Source organism: Chinchilla lanigera, unplaced genomic scaffold, assembly GCF_000276665.1.
Source record: "Chinchilla lanigera isolate Chin_1 unplaced genomic scaffold, ChiLan1.0 scaffold00027, whole genome shotgun sequence".
Lineage (NCBI taxonomy): Eukaryota > Metazoa > Chordata > Mammalia > Rodentia > Chinchillidae > Chinchilla > Chinchilla lanigera.
The window spans coordinates 25,460,073-25,485,418 of record NW_004955428.1 but is presented as its reverse complement, the minus strand read 5'-3'; the positions used below and the strand labels follow the sequence as shown (position 1 = coordinate 25,485,418).

The 25,346-nt window shown below is 35.8% G+C and overlaps 1 long non-coding RNA gene across 1 annotated transcript; it reads right to left on the bottom strand.

The window, feature by feature from the left end:
* Nucleotides 1-13,169: 13,169 nt before the first annotated feature.
* On the bottom strand, nt 13,170-21,243 carry LOC102003164. The gene is made up of 3 exons (XR_261308.2): nt 20,305-21,243; nt 14,848-15,065; nt 13,170-13,339 (listed from the first exon to the last, which is right to left on the bottom strand). It is a non-coding gene; the product is annotated as an uncharacterized LOC102003164 (long non-coding RNA).
* Between the last annotated feature and the right edge of the window lie 4,103 nt (nt 21,244-25,346).

Here is a 25,346-nt window from a genome sequence, read left to right as displayed (position 1 = left end):
GATTGCAACTGAAGTAAAGAAACATTTCTATGAGCCACAGAAGAAATTAGATCAGAAATAATCTCTCAGGTAAAAAAATGAAATGACAACAAAAATGAAAGAATTGCTCAGCACATCTAAAGAGACATATAAAAAATAGACAAGCATAGAAAAATGATGGAAACATTAAATGAACAATACAGGAAATAACTAGAATGCATGAAACAGATTGACAGTGCTATTCTGGAAATCAAAACTTCCATCAAAAGCTGGCAAAACTGCTTGAATGAAGCGAAAAATAGACTTTCAGGTCTTGAAGACAGCATTGCAGCTAATGATCACGAAAGGAAGGATTTCTTGAAATTAACAAGGAATGAGAAAATATCAGTTCAACAGCTGCAAGATGATGCAAAGAGAAATAATGTAAGACTGATATGTGTCAACAAAATGGCACGAGGCAACACAAATGACATAAAAATAATATTTGCAGAGGTAATAGCAGAAAATTTCCCAAGTATGGAAAAAGAATCGGCCATACAGGTAAGTGAAGCATATACAACTCCAATGAGCCATAACCAAAATAAAATTACAACCAGACATAATAATCACAATCCCAAAAATCCAGCAAAAGGACAGAATATTAAAAGCTGTTAGAGAAAAGAAACAGATCACCTCTAAAGGAAAGCCCATCAGTATCACAGGCAGATTTCTCAACACAATCCACTGAATCAAGAAGAGCTTGGAGTGAAGTTTTACAGGTCTAAAAACGAAACAACTTTCAACTCAAACTGATGTACTATGCAAAACTATCCTTCAAATTTAATGGAGACATAAAATACTTCCATGACAAAGAATAACTGAAGAACTTCATGAGCACCAAACCAATCCTATAAAGATTACTAAAAGATATTATAGAAAGAGATAAAATAACCAGAATTTCAAGAATAAGAATAGAAAAGAACCACCTAGAAGAGCAAGCAATTAAACAAAAAGTAAAAGTAGGAAACCAACAGCAAATAAATAACATGACAAAGACAAGTCAACTGGTAACAGTTATAAACATTAATGTAAATGGCCTCAATTCATCAATCAAAAGAAGCATACTGGCAGAGTGGACCAATATACTGTATACATGAAACACATTTGGGACTTGAGCCCCTGTTGCCACTGCAGGAAGGGGCCTTGGACTTAGGAGGCCTTGGTGAGCTGTCTGGGACCCTGGTTCCTATGGCACTGTCCCTTACCACCATCTCAGGGAGGTTTCTTGGACCAGGAAGCCTTGATGTTCTGGCTCTGCCCACCATTGCCACCATGGGAAGGAGCCTTGGACTCAGAAAGCCTTGGTGAGCTGTCTGGGAGGCCAGGACCCATGTCTCTATCACCTGCTGCCATCTGAAAAATGAGCCTGAATCACTGGAAACCTAGAGAGATTTGAAAATGACAAAAACAAGAAGCAAAATTCAGTCTGAACCAAACACCCTACTCAGAACAAGCCCAGGAAACATCAACATGAAGAACATAGAAGTCACATACCTGAAATCTCTGCAATGATAGCAACTGATATAAAGAATCAACTGCATCAGGCTATACAGGAAATCAGATCAGAAATAATTGTTCAGGTAAAAAAAAAGAAATGACAATCATAATGAAAGAATTGCTCTTCATATCAAAAGAAGACATAGATAAAAACGTAGAGGACCACAGAAAAATGATGGAAACTTTGAATGAACAGTATAGGAAAGAATTAGAATGCATGAAACAAATTCAAAGAGACATTCAGGAAATTAAAAATTCCTTTCAAAGCTGGAAGAACCGCTTGAATGAAATGGAAGATAGACTGTCAGTCCTTGAAGGCAGCATTGCAGGTAGTGATCATGAAAGAAATGATCTCTTAAAATAACAAGGGAACAGCAAATAACAATTCAACAGCTGCAAGATGAGGTAAAGAAAAAAAAAACACAAGGCTGATAGATGTCAATGAAAGAGCAGGAGGCAACCTGAATGACATAAAAAGAATATTTGCAGAAGTAATAGCAGGGAATTTCCTAAGCATGGGACAAGAACCTTATATACACATAAGGGAGGTATATAGAACCCCAATTAGCCACAGTCAAAATAAATCTACACCCAGACACATAATAATCAAGATCCCAGAAGTCCAGCAAAAGGACAGAATATTAAAAGCTGCTAGAGAAAAGAAACAGATCACCTATGAAGGAAAGCACATCAGAACCACATCAGACTTCTCAACACAGACCAAGTCAAGAAGAGCTTGGAGTGAAGTGTTTTAGATCCTGAAAGAAAACAATTTCCAAACCAGATTGCTGTACCCTGCAAAGCTATCTTTCAAAATTGATGGATAAATAAGATACCTCCATGACAAAGATCAATTGAGGAAATTCATGAGCACCAAATCAAACCTACAAAGTACTGAAAGATATTCTACAAGGAGATACAAATAACCATAATCTGAAGATAACCAAGAAAAGAACTACCAAGCAAGGTAAGCAATTAAAGAGAAAGTAAAAATAGAGAACCAATAATGGGAAAATAACATGACAAGGATAAGTCAATACGTATCAGTAATAACCATTAATGTAAACGGCCTCAATTCACCAATCAAAAGAAACAGACTGGCAGAGTGTATCAAGAAACACGATCCAGCAATATGCTGTATATAAGCAACACATTTAACCCAAAAGGAAATCCATAGACTGAAAGTCAAACAGTGGAAAATAATGCTCCATATGATAGGAGCCCAGAAAAAAGCAGGAGTAACTATTCTGTTTGCAGACAAGGTGAACTTCAAACCAATAATGGTCAAGAGAGATAAAGAAGGTCACTATATTCTTGTTAAGGGAAAACTGCAAGAGGAAGAGATAATAAACATAAATATACATGCATAAATGTAGGAGCACCCAAATATATAAGGCAAATGTTAACAGACATGAAAAATCAAATAAGTAATAACACAATTGTAGCAGGGGATTTTTACACCCATTGTCACAAAGAAATAGATGAATTAGACAAAAAAATCAGCAAAGAAATAACAGAATTAAACTACATGTATAAACAAATGGACTTCATAGACCTTTACAGAGTATTCCACTCAACATTAGAATGCACATTCATCTCAGCTGTGCATGGGACATCCTCTAAAAACAGACCACATGTTAGCACATAGAACATGCTTTAGTTAATGCAAAGGAATGGAAATTATTCCATGCATATTATTGGACCATAGTGCAATGAAATGGGAAATAAATGATAATAGAAGTTGCAAAAACTTCATAAACACATGGAAATTAAATAATACTCTCCTGAACAACCAATGAGTCACAGAAGAAATTAAAGTAGAAATTAAACACTGTTTACAATCACATGAAAATGCAAATGCAGATACAAACTACTAGAATCTGTGGGATGCACTGAAAGCAATTCTTAGAGGGAAATTTATAGCAGTGGATTCCCACATCAGGAAAACAGAACAGAACACAAATAAACAACTTTATGTTACACCTTACACGTCTAGAAAAAGAAGAGCAAGTTAATCCCAATGCACAAAGAAGGGAGGAAATTAAAGATCAAAGCCGAAATTAACACAGTTGAAATTAAGAAGACAATGCAAAGAATTAACGAATCAAAGAGTTGGTTCTTTGTAAAAATAATTAAAATTGATAAACCCCTAGACACCCTTATCAAGAAAAGGAAAGAAAAAACTTAAATCCATGTAATAAGGAATAAAAGGGGTGATATCACTGCAGATCCTGTAGATATGCAGAAGATCATCAATACTTACTTCAAAAATTTTTACTCTCATTGGATGGAAAATACAGAAGAAATGGATGGATTCCTAGATACATGTGAATTACCAAAGCTGAATCAAGAAGATATAAAAATCTTAAATAACCCAATATCAGCCAATGAAATTGAAAATGTAATAAAAAAGCTTATCAACAAAAAAAAAAAGGTCAGGCCCTGATGGATTCATAGCTGAGTACTACAAGAAATTTAGAGAAGATTTAATACCAATTCTTCTAAAACTCTTTAAAGAAATAGAAAAGGAAGCAATTCTCCCCAATTATTTTATCAAGCTTACATGACTATATTTGTTTATCTGAGTAACCAATTTGAAGATAACAGTGTGAAATACAGCAACAATTGCTAATTTCTTATCACCTTGGCTGAAATTCTGTATTGCTTTTATTGTTTTGGTGTTGTTTTGTTCATGTCTGTTTGCTTGTTAATATGTTTTCATTCCTTTAACCTTAAAATAAAAAAGAGAAAAACGAAAATGACACAGAATTTCAAAACAAGATATTAACAACGGTTATTATATTGCATATTGTTATCTTCAAAGTAGTTGCTCAGATTACCTGATACAGACATGCAAAATTGAGTCTTCATCTCATACATCATTTATTATATGACATTAATTAAATATATTGTACATATATACAAACTTTTAATGTTATTTCTTAGAATAACATAGGTGAACTCAACCTGTGTTTAGGTTAAAAGATAAAGACCACTGAAATGACATTTCCTGAGGTTCAAAACCAGCCAGACTGAAAGAAAAGGTCATAGGGTGGATCAATAGTGGGTCCTTAGCCGGATTGCCTTGTTTCAAATCTAGCTCTGCATCTTTCAGCTCTGTGAACTAAAGAAAGTCACTCAATCACTCTTGATCTGTTTGTTCTCCTATAGAATATAGATGTTACAGTACAGTAATCATAGGGACATTGTGTGATTAAGTAATATATATATATATATATATATATATATATATATATATGAAAATCCTTAAGCCAGTGGCTGGAAGGTCATAAGTTACTCATTAAATATAAATTTCTTTTAGTTTGACAGATATGCATTCCCTAACAGTTATTATGACACATGATTTTGACTGGATCATTCAGTTTTATTCTGCATAGAAAACCTTTAGTTGGAAGACAAAAAGATGGTCTTTCACTTATAGAAAATTCTCTAAGAATGTGAAATTATATTATTGTTTATTATATTATTGTTTAGCTCAGGCATGACAAATATTGGAAGGCTCCCTTGCAGTCTATTGATTTACTTCTTATTCAATATAGAATGAAGAAATTTTAAGAATTAAAAAATTTTTGAAGTTGATCTTTCAAGTTGGAGTTAAGCTAAATGTTAATGCATAAGGAAAGTCTAAGAAAACATATATTAAATTCCTACAGAATTTATTTTCTGTCATGGGGAGAACAATATATGTCACTACCCAAATATAGAATTCCAGTATTTACTTCATCCTGGTTGATTTTTTTGACGTAAAAATATCTTCCAATAAATTTTGTTAAAGCTAAAAAAAAGAAAAGAATGAGCATAGAGCAATAATAGAGAAAAATGTTTTTTTTTTTACTCTGCTAAAGGAATAATATAGGAGGTGAAAGGGCAAATTTGGGAAAGGGAATGAAAATATTTAAAGGGCTCATTGATAAGTACATAACAAATTTGTAATATTAAGCAGAATGTGAATTTCTAAAAAATCTAAAACATGTGATCAAGTTTTTTTCTCAGGTAATAGGATTTGCTAACGTTAAGTATAGATACACCACTGAAGAAAATAACTTGGCAATAGTATGAACTGTATTCAGTTAATAACAGTAAATGAGTGGTAAAGGAAAACTTTTATTTTTTATTCCCCATTCCTTCTATGTGAGTGGAGCAAAATCCTGGAAATGCAATGCCAGCCCAGAAGTAAGTCTCCACACAAGACCTCCTGTCTAGGTGTTTCCACGCACCTGGTTGCTCTCAGGGTCATAGTGCTCGTCCATCCAGACTTTGCGGGGGAATTGTGGAAAGTACTCAGGGTGGACTGAAGGATTAGAAACAAATGAGGCTGGAATCCAATCTTAACTCTACCTCATTCTGTTCTCCCTGGGAAGATAATTCCTAGTTCCAGTGAGGTAGTCACTGACTTCTCCATTTGTCCATTATTGTTTTAAAGACTATGAATAATATTTTTATTAGAAAATGTAGTGGCATAAGAAAAGAAAAAAGGTGGATATTAAGAAACATGGTACCATAAAAGTAATATATGAAATAAAAAACAATGTGATTGCACCCTGTAATATATATAGAGTACTTGCAAATTTCAAAGCGCTTTCGTGTGACCCCATGATCACACATTCTAACAACCATCTTCTGAGGTTTCCAGAAACATGCAGATCTATTTTGTCTAGATGAGGAATGTGAGGCTTGGAGAGGTGCAGTCTGTTGTGTTAGGTCACACAGCCATTAAAGGATTGGTCCTAGATCTGAATATAGAACTCTTAATTGTAGTTCTACATTCTCATTATTGTAGAGTATATTAGTACATTTTTGAGAACAATTTTTCTACAAATCTGAGCCTTTTTTGTCATTTGGGGATTGTTTTTTCAGGCCAAAAGGAATTTAAAATTTTCTATATTTGTCCTATTGTTTCTATAATCACATTTGATGTTAGAATGTTTTTCCTAATATTTGAGTAGCTGTTTTTAAAAATGGTTTGGAAATTTTAAAATATTAAGTAAAAATTGTATAGATTTATGTTGTATAACATATTTTGAGGTATGTCTGTATGCTGGAATGGCTCAATCAAGCTAATTAATGTATATATTACTGCACATACTTATTTTTTCATGGTGAGAACATTTTAAATCTACTCTGTAGTAATTCTCAAGTATAATGTTGTTAACTGTAGTCATATAAGGCACAAGAGCTCTCTTCAACTTATTCTTCCTGCTAAAATGATATTTTTTTCTTTTTGACCAACAATTCTCCTACACATAACACTCCAGTCTCTAGAGACCATCATTTTACTCTCTTCTCCTATGAGGTCAAGTTTGTTACTCTCATATAATTGAGATTATGTGGTATCTGTCTTTCTGGCTGATTTCACCTAACATTATGTCCAGGCTTTTTCTTCTCCTTTCTCCTCTTCCTTATGTCTTTTTCTTTCTCCATCCCAGCCCTTCTCTTTTACATTTCTTCCTTCTTTTTCATCCTTTTTCACTTCTTCTTCTTTTTCTTTCTCCTTCTTTTTTCTCTTTCTTGTTTTTCTTTCTTTCTTTCTCTCTTTCTTTCTCTCTTTCTCTCTCTCCTTTTCTTTCTTTCCTCCTTCTTTCTCTCTCTTTCCTTATATTTTGAGGCTAAGTGCTATTCCATTATGTATACATACCATATTTCCTTTATCCATTCACCTAGACAGCCTGGGTCTATATTTTGGTAATTGTGAATAGTGCTGTAATGAATTGAGAGGACAGCTATCTCACTGACATATTGATCTCATTTCCTTTGGATATATACCCAAAAGTAGAAGCACCAGGTTGGGAAAGTGCTCTACCATTGAGCTACAGCCCCAGACCCTATTTTTAATTTTTAGAGGAAACCCTATGGCTTCCTCTGCACCCTTGCCAACACTTACTTTTTTAAAAAAATATTAATTGTAACAGGCATGAAATGATATCTCAGTATGGTTTAATTTGCATTTATCTGATGATTAGTGCTACTGAACATTTTAAAATACACCTGTTGTCTAACTGTGCATCTTGTTTTGAGAACTTTCTCTTCAGATCCATTGACCATTTGTTTTCTTACTATAGAGTTCATTTCCTCATATATTTTGCATAGTAACCCCCTGTCAGATGCACTATTAGCAAACATTTTCTTCCATTATGTAGCCTCTCTTTTCATTGTATAGGTTGTTTCTTTTGCTGAACAGAAACCTTTTACTTTGATATAATTCCATGCCTGCACCATTTTGGAGTCATAGTCAAGACCTCCTTTGTCTAATCCAGTGTCAGGAAGCATTTCCTAACATTTTCTTCTCATGGTGTCATAGTTTTAGGTCTTACATTTAAATCCTTAAGACATTTTAAATTAAATTTTGTGCATTATGTGAAGTGGGAATTGACTTTCATTCTTCATGTGGGTCCTAGTTTCCCAACACCATTTACTGGAGACCCTGAACTTTCCCTAGTGTTTGTCCTTGGCTCCATTATCTAAAATCTCTTGGCAATAATGTGTGGTTTTATTTCCAAGCTTTCTAATTTAGATCTCTGATCTATGGGTCTGTTTTTCGTGGCAGTACCATGACGTTTTGTTATGACAGTTTTGTAGCAGCTTTGAATCAGTAGAATGATGCCTTTGCTTTTGTTCTTTTTAGCTAAAGATTGCTTTGGCTATTTTGGCTATTTTGTGGTTACATATGAAATTTTAGGACCTTTTATACTATTTCTGTGAAAAATGTCACTGGAATTTTGACAGAGATTGCATTAAATCTGGTATTTGTTTTGAGCAGTATGGGTATTTAAACAGTATTAATCCCTTCAATCTTAACCACAGGCTGTAATAGTCAGCTTTCCTGTTGTTAGGACCAAACAGCCAACACTCATAACTTCAAGAAGGAAATGCCTTATATGGCTCCTAGTTTCAATCCATGGTTAATGAGTTTCAAGGTAAAAATATCAAGGTGGAAGGGTGGGGCCGAGCAGAGCTGCTTCCTTCATGACAGCCAGGAAGCAGAGCAGGGGATAGATCAGAGCCGAAGGGATAAGGGACCATCTACATAATACCCAAAATCACATCTCCATGATTTACACAAACACTCACAGAAGTGTGCTTCACTGATCCCCTGGTGACTCCCAAGCCAACCAAGTTAACAGAATTAAGCTTAAACACTCTGTAAGCTATCTCTTCATGTCCATTATTTCTTAAGTACTGTTTACATGCTGAATTGTTCTAATTAATTTAAGAAATTAAAAACATTGAACAAGACACAATCTCTGGTACTAGTGATATAATAATATATCTATTGTAGTTGTGTTTTTGTGCACAAGACCCGTGACTTAGTACATAGGGCTCTAAAATGTCCATTGATTCGAAAACAAGAATTCAAATGATAAAAATTTAAGAAAGATGTTTAGACTTCCGTATGAGGCTGCAAAATAAACATTTCTCTGGATTTCAAGTATGGAACGTGACCATTTACACCTCAGGATAATCTTTTCAGGCCTTGGGAAGGGAGTATGGAGAGGGTGGCTAGGAACTGACAGAATCTATTAGGAGTCTTTCCTTTTATTTACGTTTTTAAAACAAACAAAAAAAGACTTCTTTTTAGAGCAGGTTTAGAGGTTCATAGCAAAATTGAGAAGAAAGTAGTACAGAGAGCTCCCATATAGCTTTTGCCTACCCTGCGCAATTGCACCAGTTCAACACCCCCTGCCAGGGTGAAGCATTTGTTACAGCTGATGAACCTGCATGGCACAGGATTATCACCGAAGGTCCAGAGCTCACATAGCTCACTTGGTGTGTGCATTCTGTGAGCTGTGACAAATATAGATGACATGAATCCACCACCACGATATCACAAAGAATACCTTCATCTCCCTAAAATCCACTGCCTTACTCTAATTTATCTTCTCTCATCCCTAACCCCTGACAACCACTGATCTCTTTGCTGTTTCCTTGTTAAATACATAAACAAGCAAACTTGCCTTTATGTATCTTACAATGCATTTAGTCACCTCATCACTAATCCTTGTATTGCTAGACTCTTCTCTTTTTATTCATAATTCTATTGACCTATTTCCCTCATTAAAAAAACTTTAGGCTCACTTGGCATGGTGGTGCACACCTGTAATCCCAGCACTTGAGAGGCTGAAGCAGGAGGACTTCCCTGAGTTTGAGGCCAGCCTGGGCTACACAGTGAGTTCAAGGCCAGCCTGAACTTCAAAGTGAGACCCTGTTCCAAAAAATAAATAAGATAAAATAAAATAAAATAAAAACTCTTTAAGCTCAAGAGTGAAAAGATACTGAATTTAAAACATTAACAGGATATGTGCTGGGGATTTAGCTCAGCGGCACAGCACCTGCCCAGCAAGCACAAGGTCGTGAGTTCAATTCTGGTACTAGAAAAAAAAACCAAAAAAACAAAAAACAAAAAAAAAATTAAGAGGTTGTAAATTGCATGATTTTTCAAAAAGATACTTGTGGCTATCCATGTCTTGTTAATGTGAAGGTCATTTTATCAAGCATTTTTGATTAAATGGAGCCGTGCATATTATGAATATGTAAAAAAGTAATAGTATTAAATGTAATATATATGTCTGCATTGCACAGGGTTTAAAATTATAATTTCTCTAGTTTAGTATTTGTTTTAATTTTTTAAAATACCACTTGCCTTCAAGGGATAAAAACAATTATTCCTAGGTCAAAGGGGAGAATTACTTTATGGAAGCTATTTAACTTAATTTGATTTATTTTTAATAATATATAACATGAAAATGTTAATTTGAAATATTAAGAAGTGAATTCCTTGGAGAATTCACTAAAAGTTAGTTTTACTTTACAAATTATTTTGCAGTACTGTCTTTTTTACTTGAGGTTTTCTTGTGCTCAAACTCAGACTGTTGGGTACAAAATAAGTATAAGAAGAATTAAAATAGAATAAAATTCCATATTCAAATACTTATTATGACACAAATGAAAGCTTCATTTTATGCAGTTTTATATAATTTCTGTTTTAGTATATCTGCTAATTTTTGCCACATTGACAGCTACACAGTTGACTTAATCTGATAAAAAAAGAATAATTAGATTTATTATCTGAAACAATTTTTACTTACTTTAACTTGTGAGAATGAATTTCTTTTTGGTGTAGCTTTTAGGAATAATTCTTAAGTGGGGTATTGAAATACTTCTTTCAGTTCACTAAACTCTAAGTTTTCAATCTGATAAAATGAATCAAGAAATGTTTAACACTCCTAGTCAGAGTTTGAGTATGTTCTACAAGTGTTCCAATAAAGCAAAATATAATAACTACTTTTTATTAGTTCCCTAGTTATGGATCTAATAATAATCTGATAATTTCAAGGCTAGTTCCTTGATATAATGCATTAATTCATTCCACCTATCAATTGCAACCTTAACATAATGTTTTAATTTTTTCTCCATCAAATACTTATTAAATACCTTTTAGTTCTTTATAACAATACATAATCAATGCTCTCTTTTTGTGATCATGAACATAAAACTCTACTTACAGCTGAAGTAAACACAAATGGTTCAAATAGAATTGTATTCTCAGACCAGGGATTTTTGTATTGCAAAAATTTCCTGAATATTTATAAGTTCAAGAATATTTCTTCAAAAAAACACAACGCTTCATAACTACTTGGAATAAGGAGAATGTGCTGTTAGAGGTGAGGTGTATAAGAGGGCACATGGACAGACAGGTGCCTGCTGTACTGCCTGTGTGACCAAGGGCAGCCTAGTTAATTTCCCTAAGCCCATTTTCCTCTTTTGGAATGACTATCTCAGGTAATTTTTGTGAGGACCAAACATATACATGAAGATATTCTCAGAACAATAGTGCTACTGGGGGCCCAGGCCCATGGGGAGCCATGGGTGGGGACCACTGGTCTTCAGACCAGCTTGCTCCCGGCCTCATAGTCCCCTGGAAGGAGGGGCCCAGGCGCATGGGGAGCCATGGGCAAGGAGCGCCAGTCTTCGGACCGGCTAGCTCCTGGCCTCATAGGCCCCCAGAGGGAGGGCCTCCGGTGCGGGGGGAGCCACGAGCGGGGAGCACTGGTCTTTGGACTGGCTCTCTCCCTGCCTCGTAGGCTGCCAGAGGGAGGGCCTCTGGTGCGCAGAGAGGCACGGGCAAGGAACGCCAGTCTTCCGGCTAACTCGCTTCCTGCCTCATAGGTGCCCAGAAGGAGGGGCCCAGGCGCTGGAGGAGCCACAGATGGGGAACGCCTGTCTGTGGAGCAGCTTGCTCCCTGCTCCATAGGCCCCTGGAAGGAGGGCTTCTGGTGTGCGGGAAGCCACGGGAAGGGAGCACCTGTCTTCAGACCAGCTCACTCCCTGCCTTGTAGGCCCCTGGATGAAGGGCGTCTGGCACATGGGAGCCATGGGCTGGGAGCGCCAGTCTTCCAGCTGGCTTGCTTCTGGCCTTGTAGGTGCCCAGAGGGAGGGGCCCATGCACATGGGGAGCCACGGGCAGGGAGCACCGGTCTTCGGACCAGCTCGCTCCCTGCTTCGTAGGCCCCCGGAACAAGGGATCCCTGCGCAGGGGGAGCCAAGCGGCAGCGAGCGCTGTTGCACGCTGGCCCTCAGGCCAGCTGCTGCCACTCAACTGAGAACTACCATGACACAGAGAAACACCGACACAATTGGCCCACCATGCACTGGCTGCAGATGCCCACCCATGGATGTGTGTTAATCATTCAAACATGGAGAAACCCCTGGGAATACGTGCCATACAATGGGCCACTCTTGCTCCTGCCATTGAGAACCAGAAAGGTCCAGAGTCAGCGGAGGAGCAGTTGCTGAACAAGGACTCAGAGAACATGAGAATGCAGACTAAGCCAGAGGAGTCAGAGGTCTTGTGGACTGGGGTCATGAGAGCCATTTGGAAGCTGTAAACCAGGAGGACCTTGCACAATACCTGTGGAGACTCCCTGGAAGCCGTTCTTCCCCTGACAGTACAGGCTGTGGTGAAGCTCCAGAGAAGTCTGCAGCAGGATTCCTGCTGCCTGTGCTGACAGTTGGGGAGAGGACACTAACTGGTTGTGGGGTCCCAATGCGATGGGAGGCTGGACAGAAAACGCTACAAAAAATGGCTTTCACCCCAGATGGCTCACTTGATTTTTGACAGCCCTTAAGCCCTTAGGCTGTAACTACTTGTTAGATCCTTCTTGTGTATCTCTGTCTTCCTGAGAAACCACTTTGAAGATACCTCCATGTATTACAGCAGCCATTGATATTTTCCTACTAATCTATCCATAACTCTGTAATGTTTGTATTGTTCCTATCCTGTTTCATAACTGGATGCATGTTTATTATTATGTGTTTCCTACAACAACCATTGAGAATAGTTAATGATTATTCAATTGGTCACTCATGTATAGCTCTATTTATTTTCTTTAAAAGCCACTTTGAGGATACCAAAGTATAGTACAACAACTATTGATAATCTCCTACCTCTTTTGTCTGTAACTCACTATTATTTGTCTATTTGTTTTCCTGAGAAACTATCTTGTAGATAACAATATGTAAAACAATAACCATTGATAATTTCCTACTACTTTGTCTGTAATTTGGTAAGCCCCCCTATTATTATGTTATCCTTCTTTTACTCTTTAAAATTTAAAAAAAATATTGCTGTTTATTCATTCATCTTGCACTTGAATATTTATTAAACATTTTTACATCAGGCACTAGGTTTTCATTCTCTGGTGAATGAAGCAGACATGTCTTCTCCGTGTAGGAATTTTACCATAATACAGGAGAGTATTGCATAAGGATTTGTTACCTACTATCATGAGTGGTTATTGAAACAATCCTAGAAAAAAAGAATAAGCAAACATGTTAGCCTACTTCCATGAGAGTAATATGAATGTGGCATTTCTAGGTTTCATAAGATTTCTGTGATAGTTCAAACATTGTTATTTTCATTGAAGCTATAGTAATGTGATTTATTACATTTTTTATTCTTTGAGAGTGTAGAGTTAGAAAAAGACCAGGTTATTGATAGTTATTTTTCAAATGCAGAAGTGGTATGAGATTGTCTCACAAGGACACATAATATTTGATCAACTTTTAAAACGTTAGAATAACCACAGATAATTCACTTAACCTCCTTGTGACATGATTTGTTAAGTGAAAGCTTTAGCAAAGGTCACTTAATAGCAATCATAATAAATATTCATTCTATAAGAAAAATATTTTACAACACTTTGTGTGTTATGGAAAGAAAGATAGGTCTCCAAATGAGCTTTCAACACAGGTACAGAGGTAATGCAAACTGTAACAGACAACTTGAAAATGAAGCAGAAGTAAAAATGCCATAGGAAGTGAAGTACTTAAAGGCCAGGAAATAGTGCATATGGTATATTCTGTAAGAACTAAGAAGGGAAGTAGGTAGATTCAGACTATGAAGGACAGGGAAGAATTGGCTGTATGTGTGGGAGGAGTAGCATTAAATTTTTAAAGGTAGACATTTAAATAGATAAAGAGTGTCCAGGTGGAGAAAATTGACTCAGGGTATGTTAACTTCCACTAGGAACTGGAGAAAAAATGTTATCTAGTTTTAGACTAAGTGGATAAACAGCACACATTCCTTGAACAATAATTAACCTTCCTCTTGTAAATTCTGGTTGACATGACTTTAAATACTTCTCACATGCAATTTACAAAAGACCACAAGCACACATGAGATCACACAAACCATGTCATCCTCTGTTCAGACTCTCAGGAGTGAAGAGTCCCTCTGGCCAGCCACTTTCTATTTGTCAGCAGTACACTGATTCCTCGTTAAAGTCCATCCTGTATTTTCCAAGAAAACTATAATCTTTTAAAATATCCTATGTAAGGAGGTAGGAGTGTAGATCTTGACACTGGACTGCCTAAGTTTAAATCCTCATCCTACCATTTTTACTCTATGACTTTGGATCAGTTACTTCACCTCTCTGTCCCTCAGTTTTCCCTGTAGTAAACTGGCATTACACAGGATTGTTGAAAAATTAGTTAACATACATAAACTGTCAGAAAGGGAGCTTGGAACACAGTATTTTATATATATATATATAATCTCAAGTGCTTATATGATGTATAATATATATAAAATAAGCATATATACATATATTAATACTAAGGGTGTTACTAGCTATTAAATTATAGCACTTATGTTTAATAGTGGTTTTTAGACATAAAATGATCAGTACTAAAGGCTTACTATCTATCAATTGTTACTGAGTGATGGAAACAAAGAAACTAGAACGGTAGTTTGGTGATAGCACATTAAGAAAATCTAACATTGAAATTTGGAGTGGCGGCCCTTTTGGTACTGACCTTAGAAAGCACAGTGTTGTTTACGTTTCTTCCCAGTGCTCTGTGAGGTCTGCTCCAAAGCCATTAGAATCAGTAGTAGATAAACTTGGGAGGCAACATGAGATCATGGACTCTGGCCTTGTTCTCTGAGAGATGCTTCAAAATTTCATTGGTTGGGTGAACTTTGCCATCTTCTAGAACTATTTCCTTCTGTTCACATTAGCTGAGATTAAATGAAGCTACAGAGTATTAAAACAGTAAATTCTTCTTCATAACAGAACTGTATTGAACATATAGTGACAAACAATTTAGCCATGCATTGTACATGCATTTGACTACTAAAGTAAAGCACAATTTGTATTTTATTTATAATCTGTTATGATGAAAGGACTGATTCAAAACACAAATATAGCTACAGAGTCACTGTTCATAAATACTATTTGATTTTTTATGATTTTTTTTCTGTGAAACAAAACTGGTGTCATTTAGAAATGTTATGTGTATATTTTTTAATAATGAGACCCACAGAACAAGCTATTTAGTATCTGGTCAGCCTTAGTTATTATTCATATTCTTCTTAACTCTTGCCAGTAATATTATTTAGCAAATTGTTCATTTATCTCCCCCTCTCTTCTTCAGGTACATACCTGGCTAATTTAACATCCTGCTCCTGAGTAATATGTTCTTTCATGCTCCATTGATTATCTAGTACTATCTCAACATAGAATTCCCCTGCCCCAATTCTTGAAAGCTAAGCTAATGGTAGCACTATAAAATAACTATGTGCTCATTACCTACAATTAAATAAAAATTACAAGATTTCTTTCTATTCATGTGAGAAAGTTTACACTTGTGTAAACACAGATGTACCTAATCTTCCTTCATCAATACTTAGGATATGTTTTTTCTATTTTAAAGAACAAAATAATATAATTACTTTGATTTTATCATCTCATTTTTTTTAGCATAAAAGGACTGTTTTGGCAATATATATTATTTCACTAATCTTAACCACAAAAGAATGTCCTGATCTTTCCATTTAACACAGTTTTAAAATTTTGAATGAAGCAGATTAAAAAGACTATTGGATCAGAGCTTTTAAGTTACCCAGAATAATTCAACATTCCTTAACTTCATGGTTAAGTTTTTATGTCTTTAGAAATAAGTGTTTCCTTCCTGGCCTACCTTTACCAACCTTCAAAAACACTCTTAAAACTGCCAACATGTTTTAGTTTACAGCTTAAATACAATGACTATAGAAAAAGCACAAAGCCAAGTATTATTACTCAGAGAAACTCACATTCCTTACATATAATACTAGTCTAAAGCAGAAGTTTTGACAGAAATTTTAGAGCCTTGTTTATGTAAGCCCTGCCTTTCCAAGCCAAATGCAAAGAGGCTCTTGAAAATCCATGGTCTGGACCAGAGAATCCCTTTGTTTTTGTTCCCTATATCACTTTATATAAGAGTAGGTAACTGGAGTTGTTAGACTTTTTATATAAACTGAAAAACAGTTATGTTGACAACAGTAAATTATTATATATATCTTTAAACCACGTTTTAGATTACAATCTTAAATTATGAGTTCATGTACACAATTCTAGCTACAATTTGACAAAAAAAGGCATTTTCTGCCCATTATTCTCTATTCTGAGCAATTACTATTGTCCAGTTTGAACTTTGCCTACAATTCAGCTTTGAAATATTTAGCTTTTATTTGAGTAGTTACTTGGCCTTTCAGTAATTCCTAGGTTTAATTGAACACCAGGCATACAGGAGATGTGAACTTGTTCCTTTGAATCTCAGTGATAAGAGAGGCATGCATATCCTGCATATAAACAGTCTAAAACTAAGGATTCTTGACAAAACCTCCCTGATTCCTGCTGCTTTTCCACTGCATAGGTCACTGGCTGCATGACAACTTCTTTATTTTGGCTGTACTGCTCATAAATTTTGTTTTCCAAAATTATAGATCTTTGATTAGAAATTGATGAAGCTTGGTGCACGGTACTACTGTATAGTTACTAAACAAATGTCCTAGCTTGTGTCCCATAGGCAAGTCTCTGACTACAGATTGCCTTGCTCATTACTCCATGGTCCTATATCTAGCTCATTTCATAAGCATCTGATGCTTGAAGCACTGAGACTCTGAGATATAGGAATGATAGGAATTTACAATGTTTGCTACATTACATACTGTTATCTTTAACGAAACTGCTCAGTTCACCAGACATTAGGGTTACAAATAAAATAACACCACCAACACCAAAATACACACACACACACACACACACACACAAACACACACAGGTACTTTTTTATTTTAAAAACTAAAATCTGACAAAACAACAATGAAGACAAAATCACAATAACACAAAAACAACAAAAATGATACATGACTTCAAAAAAATGGTAATTTACAATATTTGCTACATTACATATTGTTATCATCAATGAAGTTGCTCAGTCCACCAGACATAAGAATGTAAGATTAATCAAATAATCAAAGATAGTAGCAAGTAAAAAATAAAATTGGAAATGGTGCAAAGCTTTAACATACAAGATGGTAGGAGTTCAACAGTGGTTCTTATACTGCATATTGTTGTTTTCAGATTAGTCATTCTGTTTACCAAATTCAAATGTGTAAAATTGGTCAAGTAAACAGAAAATTTTAAGCACTGACTGTTCCTTTCAGTAAATCACAGACATCAGCAATACACCTTTCCCAGCTATCCTTATATATACATATAAATTTTGTTTTTCATTTAAAAACAACCAAAATAGCAAAAACAAATGCATAAAATAACAGAGCAGAGGGCAATTAAAATAATACAGAATTTCCAAACATGGTGATAGGATATTAACAATGGTTGTTATGTTACATAATGCCATCTTCAAAATGGTTGCACATATAACCAGGAATAGGCACGCAAGATTGTTCAAACAATTACACATTAGCAGTTCCTTTCAATAAATTAATAGATATTAGTAATACAATTATTTTAGCAATCCTGTGTATACATATATATTTTTTTCCCTCTTCCTTCTTTCTTTTTCCTCTCCCCTCCTTCATCCCAGTTGCTCCATCCTATTTGAGCAGTTTCTTTTCCCTTTCACAATATCTATTTTACCTTTCAGATTTTATTTACTCTTTCAGGTTCTTATACTAGGGAGGAAATACGATGTTTACACATGTGAATCTGATTTATTTCACTAATGAGTATGGTCTCTAGTTGCATCCATTTATTTACAAAAGCATCAAGATTATCTTTTTCAATAGCTGAGCAATATTCTACTGTATGAAAATACCACATCTTTTTTTTCTCCATTCCTCGGTTGATGGACATTTGGGGTGTTTCCGATTTAGCTATTACAAATTGTGCTGCTATGAACATGGATGCACATATGTCTCTGTGGTATGATGTTTTCAGTTCTTCTGGAAAAATACCCAGGAGGGGAATAGCTTGGTTCAATGGGCCTTTTAATTCTTATTTTCTGTGGAATCTTCAGACTGATTTCCACAGTGGTTGCACCATTCTACACTTCCACCAACAGTCGAAAATTGTTCCTTTTTCCCCACAGCCCCTCCAGCATTTGTTATTGGTTGATTTCTGGATGATAGCCATTCTTTCTGGGGTAAGAAGTAATCTCAGTGTTGTTTTAATTTGCATTTCTTGAATGACTAATGTTGTTGAACATTTTTTCATGTATTTATTTGCTGTTTGTATTTCTTCATGTGAGAAGCATGTATTCATATCAGATGCCCATTTTTGTATTGGGCCTTTGAATTTTGGGGGCCTGATTTTTAAAAATTCTTTATATGATTTAGACAAGAGTCCTCTGTCAGAGGGACAGTTGACTAAAATATTTCCCAATTTGTGGGTTTTGTTTTCACCCTGCTGGTGATTTCTTTTCTTTTTTTCTTTTTCTTTTTTTTTTTTTTTTTTGGTTTTTCTCCGGTACCGGGAACCGAACTCACGACCTTCCGCCTGCCAGGCAGGCGCTTTTACCGCTGAGCTAAATCGCCAGCCCCTACCCTGCTAGTGATTTCTTTTGATGTGCAAAAATTTTTCAGTAAAAGGAGATCTCAGTTGTTAATTCTTTGAAGTATTTCCTGTGCAGTTTGGCTTTTATTCATAAACTCTCTACCTACCCCTATGTCTTCAAGACTTCCACATACTTTCTCTTCCATTAGATCTAGTGTTTCTGTTTCAATATTTAGATCTTTAAGCCATTTTGACTTTATTTTGGTGCATGGTGATAGGCTTGGGTCAATTTTGGTATTTGGCATGTGGAAAGCCAGTCCCAGCACCATTTGTTAAAGAGGCTATCTTTCGGGGCTGGGGATTTAGCTCAGCGGCAAAAGCGCCTGCCTGGCAAGCACAAGGTCGTGAGTTTGGTTCCCGGTACCGGAGAAAAACCAAAAAAAAAAAAAAAAAAAAAAGAGGCTATCTTTCTTCCAGTGAACATGTTTGGCCCCTTTGTCAGAGATAAGGTGGCTGAGTGTCTTTGTGGTTGTGTTTGCAGCTTGTAGTCTCTTCCATTGATCTTCAGGTCTGCTTTTTTGCCAATACCATGCTGATTTTATCACAGTAGCTTTTTACTATAATTTCAAATCAGGGATTGTGGTACCTCCTGCCTTGCCTTTGTTGCCCCAGATTGCTTTTGCTATTCTGGGTCTCTTCTGGTTCTAGATAAATTTTAGGAATGTTTCTCTAGGTCTGTGAGGTATACCAATGGTATTTTCATTGGAATTGCATTGAATCACACATAGGTATTTTCCATAGAAAATCTGAATGCTGGTGTAGGAAACAAAATTATAAAAATGGGATGAAAACTTTAAACAAATTTGGAATTCTACAGTTCAAAAACGACCTGTTTGCCCCTCTCCTATAAAGAGGGGAAGTATGTCTTCCTTTGCTCCTAAAACTGACCTGGTCTTTTGAGTTCTAGGACCTTCCCCATTGGGACAATCTAGCAAGAGAGCCTGCCTTTTCTTTAGTGTTAAAATTTCCTCAGCAGTTGTGGATAGAGCTGTCTACTGTGACCTTAAGATCAGCTTTCCACACTAACGTTGTGCTAGGCAGTCAGAGCTGGTCAGCTCTTTCAAACAATTTGGGTAGAACTCTTTATCTCAAAATAACCTCCCAATCTTACCTTTGTTCTCTGCATAAAGCAGAAGACATTTGTCTGTGTATATGTGACCTGGATTACAGTCCTATTCATCATGAAGTTCTTTTTATCAGAGATTCATGTGTATATTTTTGGCTTAGCTTTGACAAAGTGATGTTGGTTGATTGCTGGGATTAAGGTTTTAAGAAACTTTGGAGCTCTGATTCGTCATTCATTCAGAAGTTTGCCATCATGTAAGGAATTTAAACTACATAGATAGAGAAATATCCCAGAGGAGGGCATAGGATGAAAAATTAAAAAGGGAACAAGAGAAATGCAGCCAATCCCCAGTTGTTCCGGCCTTACCAGCTGAGTGCCAGATGTGTGGGTGAGGCCATCTCAGACGCTTTAGCCCCAGGCAAACTGCTCCAGCTGACATCCCAAGGTAGACACTGGTCTTTTATGGTGACAGTACAATTGTCCACCATTTTGTTGTCTTAAGCCATTATTGGGGTAGTTTGTTATGTAGTACTAGGTAACAGAAGTGCCATGGAAACCACATCTGCACAATAATGACAGGAGTTTTCAAGGCATAGAGCTCATGGGTATGGTCCTCATCTCTTTCTTTTTCTCCTCTTTAAAAAATAATATCTACAGATGCAATGAACATCTTATGACTGTAAGGTGACAAGCAAGACAATACCTTATATGTTAAGGACAGCAGGGAAGGAAGGTGGCCAGGTTGTTGATGGCATCCTTGAACTATGCTTGCTCTCATCTGCTTGTTCCCAGAATTCTCATACTTGAATAAATACTTATACATTTGTACATTAAACTTATCTGTTGGGGTTGCTCCCTCTTCCAGGTGAATGCAAGCTAAACTGATGTAACTTTTAATTATTTGCTGAATTTAAGGATATTTTTAAAAACATGATATTACTGTATAGGGAAAAATTAGGCAGATATTTAAAACACATATCATTGTATAGAGCAAAGCTAGGTTTCAAAAACAATGTACTTCTAATACATAAATGTTCCTCTATCTTTACAACTCCCTGAAGTCTATCACAAATAAATAAATAATTGGAATGTAATATATCAAATGCTACTTATAACTTCTATGCTTAGTGGCCCTTTCACTTAATCCCATAATCAACTGCACTGAGCCTTGTTTTCTTCAGTCAAAATAAGGTTCAGCAGTAAATGTAATTTGCAGAGTTGTGGGGAAGTAGAGAGGATGTACATAAGATGCTTAGACTTGTGTTTGCACTAACTAAATCCTTTTTCTTGTTTGTTTGTTTTTTTTTTTTTTTTGGTTTTTCTCTGGTACCAGGAACCGAACTCACGACCTTGCGCCTGCCAGGCAGGCGCTTTGCCACTGAGCTAAATCCCAGCCCCTGCACTAACTAAATCCTTGATAAATGCTAACTATAATTACTTCTGTGAACATCAAATCTCTGATTCTCATTTTCTTTTCTATAGTTTTTAATCCTTCAGTTTACTATGATATGAACAGCTACTTTGATATTCAGAAAATGAAAAAAGCAAGAAGAGTCCAATATAAAAACATTTGCATGAGCTCCATAACAGCATTGAGCTCCATAACAAAAGTGCTCTGGAGCAGTTTGATTTTCACAATTTTTAAATAGCTTAGAAAAAGTATCTATTAAACTAATTTTATCCTTTACCTGAGTTACCATTATCATTGTTCTTTTTGTTTTTGGCTTTTTGAGACAGGGTCTCACTATGTAGTTCAGACTGACTTTGAAGTCACTCTGTAGCCCAGTCTGCCCTTAATCTTTTGGTGATTCTCCTGGCACAGCTTCCCAAGAACCAAGATTATCGACATGTACCACCACACCCCAGAGTCATTATCATTAAAAAATTTTAATTAGGATAATATAGCAAAAATGTATCTCTATAATAAAATGAATCTTTACATAATGTTCATCTACATGTTCCTGAATAAGTCTGTGGGCTTCAGAACTGTCATAATGCCCCACCTAGTAAACGTTGCAGTATTTACAAAACATCAAGCTAAAGTTGCCTAAGCTTTTCTGAGCATATGGAAAAGAGGTGGGAGCTGACACTTTTTGTTGTTTATCATCACTGCCTTTATTTGGGCTGATATTTCTGGAACTTTAATATTACTCAAAATAAAATGGAGAAAACAGCACAAGCAATTTGATTATTTCTGACTAGTGATTGATCACTGGTATTGATGGAAACCTGGCAATTTTAACATAGCAGCACAGTCTAACAGTGTTGCTTTCTTGCATTTTAAGTCGTTTCCTAAATAGAAGGTGGGTGTTCCAGTTTGAGGTCTGCTACTATCTGGCTGCCTATTATCATCATGCTGCCTTGGTTTCTGAAGTGCAAATGGGTTATAAGACTGATCTTTTCTTTCTTTCTTTCTTTCTTTCTTTCTTTCTTTCTTTCTTTCTTTCTTTCTTTCTTTCTCAGAGTATTTTTTGGTTTCAAAATTTATTCAGGTAGAGTATAACAATGTAAATAGCATGCTCAGGAAAAAATACAACTAAGAAAAAATGCAAAGATATATTGAAATGAGAAAAATAAGAGTGAGCAGTAAGTTGCCTGCCAAAAGATATTGTGTGCTTGCTGAAAATGGGCCTGGACATGGCTTTTGACTGTGTTCCCTAGCAGCCAAGAAAAAAGATAAGAAAATGGGTTACACATTCAGAGGGTCAATAAAATAAACCTCACAATCTCAGTAGGCATAAAACCAAAACAAAGATATTGTTCCAGAGAATCTGTGTTCTGATTAACTTTCCACAGTGAATATGTTAATATGTTTGCTAGGGAAATTTCTTAGAGAAAGGTTCAAAATAGACCAACGAGAGAATACCAACACATAAAATTTCGCATAATTACTGTAGATGGGACCAGACCACTATATATGTAAGTACAAGCTTTCTGATGATTTGACTTAATCCAGAGACTCATAGAGAGACTTGGAAGAGTTACGCAGGTTTTAGGCAGCCCTTCATTACATTTCCTTCTAATGAATTTATGTGAGCAACTGGATCGTAGTCATAATGGGTTACAAGTTAGATTTTCAGTTAATTTCAATGGCACAGACAAAAAGTCTTGACCAATTCTTGTGGAAGTGCCAGAAGAGAAAACCACCATAACTCTTTATGCAGATGGGCTGAGGAGTCATCTGTGGACAGAAGCAGGAGTTAGGTTTTTCAACAGAATCAAACCAAAACAAACACTAAAATAACAAATGTAAAACAATAAATGGGAGACAGACATCTAGATAAATGAGTCTAAATAAATAAAAATAAAATATAATTTTTACATAAGAGAATTTACCCCAAAGATAGAATATTAATTTTAAAATCTGGAAAAACAAGTTAAAAAACTAAACTTGAAAATATGTGCAAGAAAAAAAACTAGGTCTAAAAAGTAGAAAAGTAATGAATGAGGTTAAGACTGAGAGTAGTTTTTTAGAATATTCAAATAAAGTTAAATTATTGTTATCAAAGTATAAGTGTTCATGCTAAAATAAAAAGAAGGTAGGGAACATAAAATATACAAATAAAATAATGAAATTAGAATAAATATTAAGGGTAAATATCCTCCAAATTCCCAGTAAATTTTAAGTCAATATCGAGGTGATGGACAACAGAAATCCATTTTTAGAAAAGGCAGAGAACAGAATGGCATTACAGTTGGCAATGGAGCCCTTAGTGAGTCCTTAGTGAGGAAGGTTTCCTGGTGGGGCCTGAGGAACTGTCTTCAGTACAGGGCAAAGCCATGCAGATTCCTCAGCCTATTTACAGAAAAGGACTGTGGCTGACTTTCTGGGATGCTGGAGTTTCCTTCTGGAGGCGGTTTCTAGATTCCTTCTGTACTAACCAAAAAAATTGAACAAAACAAGCACAAACGGTGTCAAAGTTTCATATTTATTTGAAGTATGAAAAACTAAAGATGTAGGTGAAATTAAAAGTGAAGGTTAAGAGAGAGACTAGCTTTGCAGAGTGAGTTTGGGGAAAGTAAAAATAAAAAATATAAAAATAAAAGAAATAGGGGAAATAAAAGTACACCCTAGAGAATATAGGGAGGGCTAAGGTGGGGTGGCACTTTAGCAAACTCTTCATGGCATTTTGTCTCCTTTTTATTTATTCCACACATGGAAGGTTCTTCCCAGAAGTCCGTGTTTTGGGCTTTAGAAACTGTTCTGTGCTTGTATCCTGGATTTTGTAATTAACACATCACATTTATCCACCCCCCCAGCAGTTTTGCTGCATCCTATCTTCCCATCTCAGAGCTCTCTTGTTACCATTTTTCACCACTATAAACAAAACTGTGATGAGCCCTATGTATGTATATCTTTCCACATGTTTTTTAGAATAAAATTCTTGAAATTTTAGTTGGCTAGAGTATACACATAGTTTTGAAAGCTCTTTGGTGATATGTAATGTCTACTTGTCCTTGCAATACTGTATATTTAAACAACAGTGCATGAAAATATCCATTTCACTTCTCACTCATCTAACCTGGATGTTTTCTTAAAATTTATTTTAAGAATAAAAGAAAGAAAGCATATTAACAAACAGACTTCCATTTACAAAACAGCATAAGAACAATACATGCAATATAGAGTTACAGACAAAGTGGTAGAACATTAACAATGGTTGTTGTATTGTGTATTGATATCTTCGAAGTGGTTTCTCAGGAAAACAAATAGAGACATGCAAGACTGATCAAATAAGTGTTAACTGTTCCTTTCAGTAAAACGATAGAAGTCAGTAGTACAACTATGTTAGCTATCCTGTGTATACATACATACATAATTTCCCCTTCTTTCTTTTCTCTGTTCCCTCATCCCTGTTGCCCTTTACTTTTGAGCATTTTCCTTTCGTTTCACAACGTCTGTTATACCTCCTAATTTTTATTCACTCTTTCAGGTTCTTACACTAGTGAGACAATACTTTGCTTACACATGAAGGTCTGGTTTATTTCACTTGTAAGTATGGTCTCCAGTTGTGACCATTTACCTGTAAAAGCCTCGAGTTTATCTTTCTTGATAGCTGAGTAATATTCCATTATATAAAAGTACCACAATTTTCTTATCCAATCTTCGGTGGATGGACATTTGGGTTACTTCCACAATTTAGCAATTACAAATTGTGCTGCTATAAAAATGGGTGCACATACATCGCTGTGATATGATATTTTTAGATCTTCTGGGAAAATACCTAAAAGAGGGATAGCTGGGTTGAATGAGACCGTTAGACCTAGTTTGCTGAGGAATTTACAAACTGATTTCCACAGTGGTTTCACCAGTCTGCATTCCCACCAGCAGTGGAGAAGGGTTCCTATTTCTCCACAGCCTCGCCAGCATTTGTTATTGGTTGATTTCTTAATGCTAGCCATTCTTA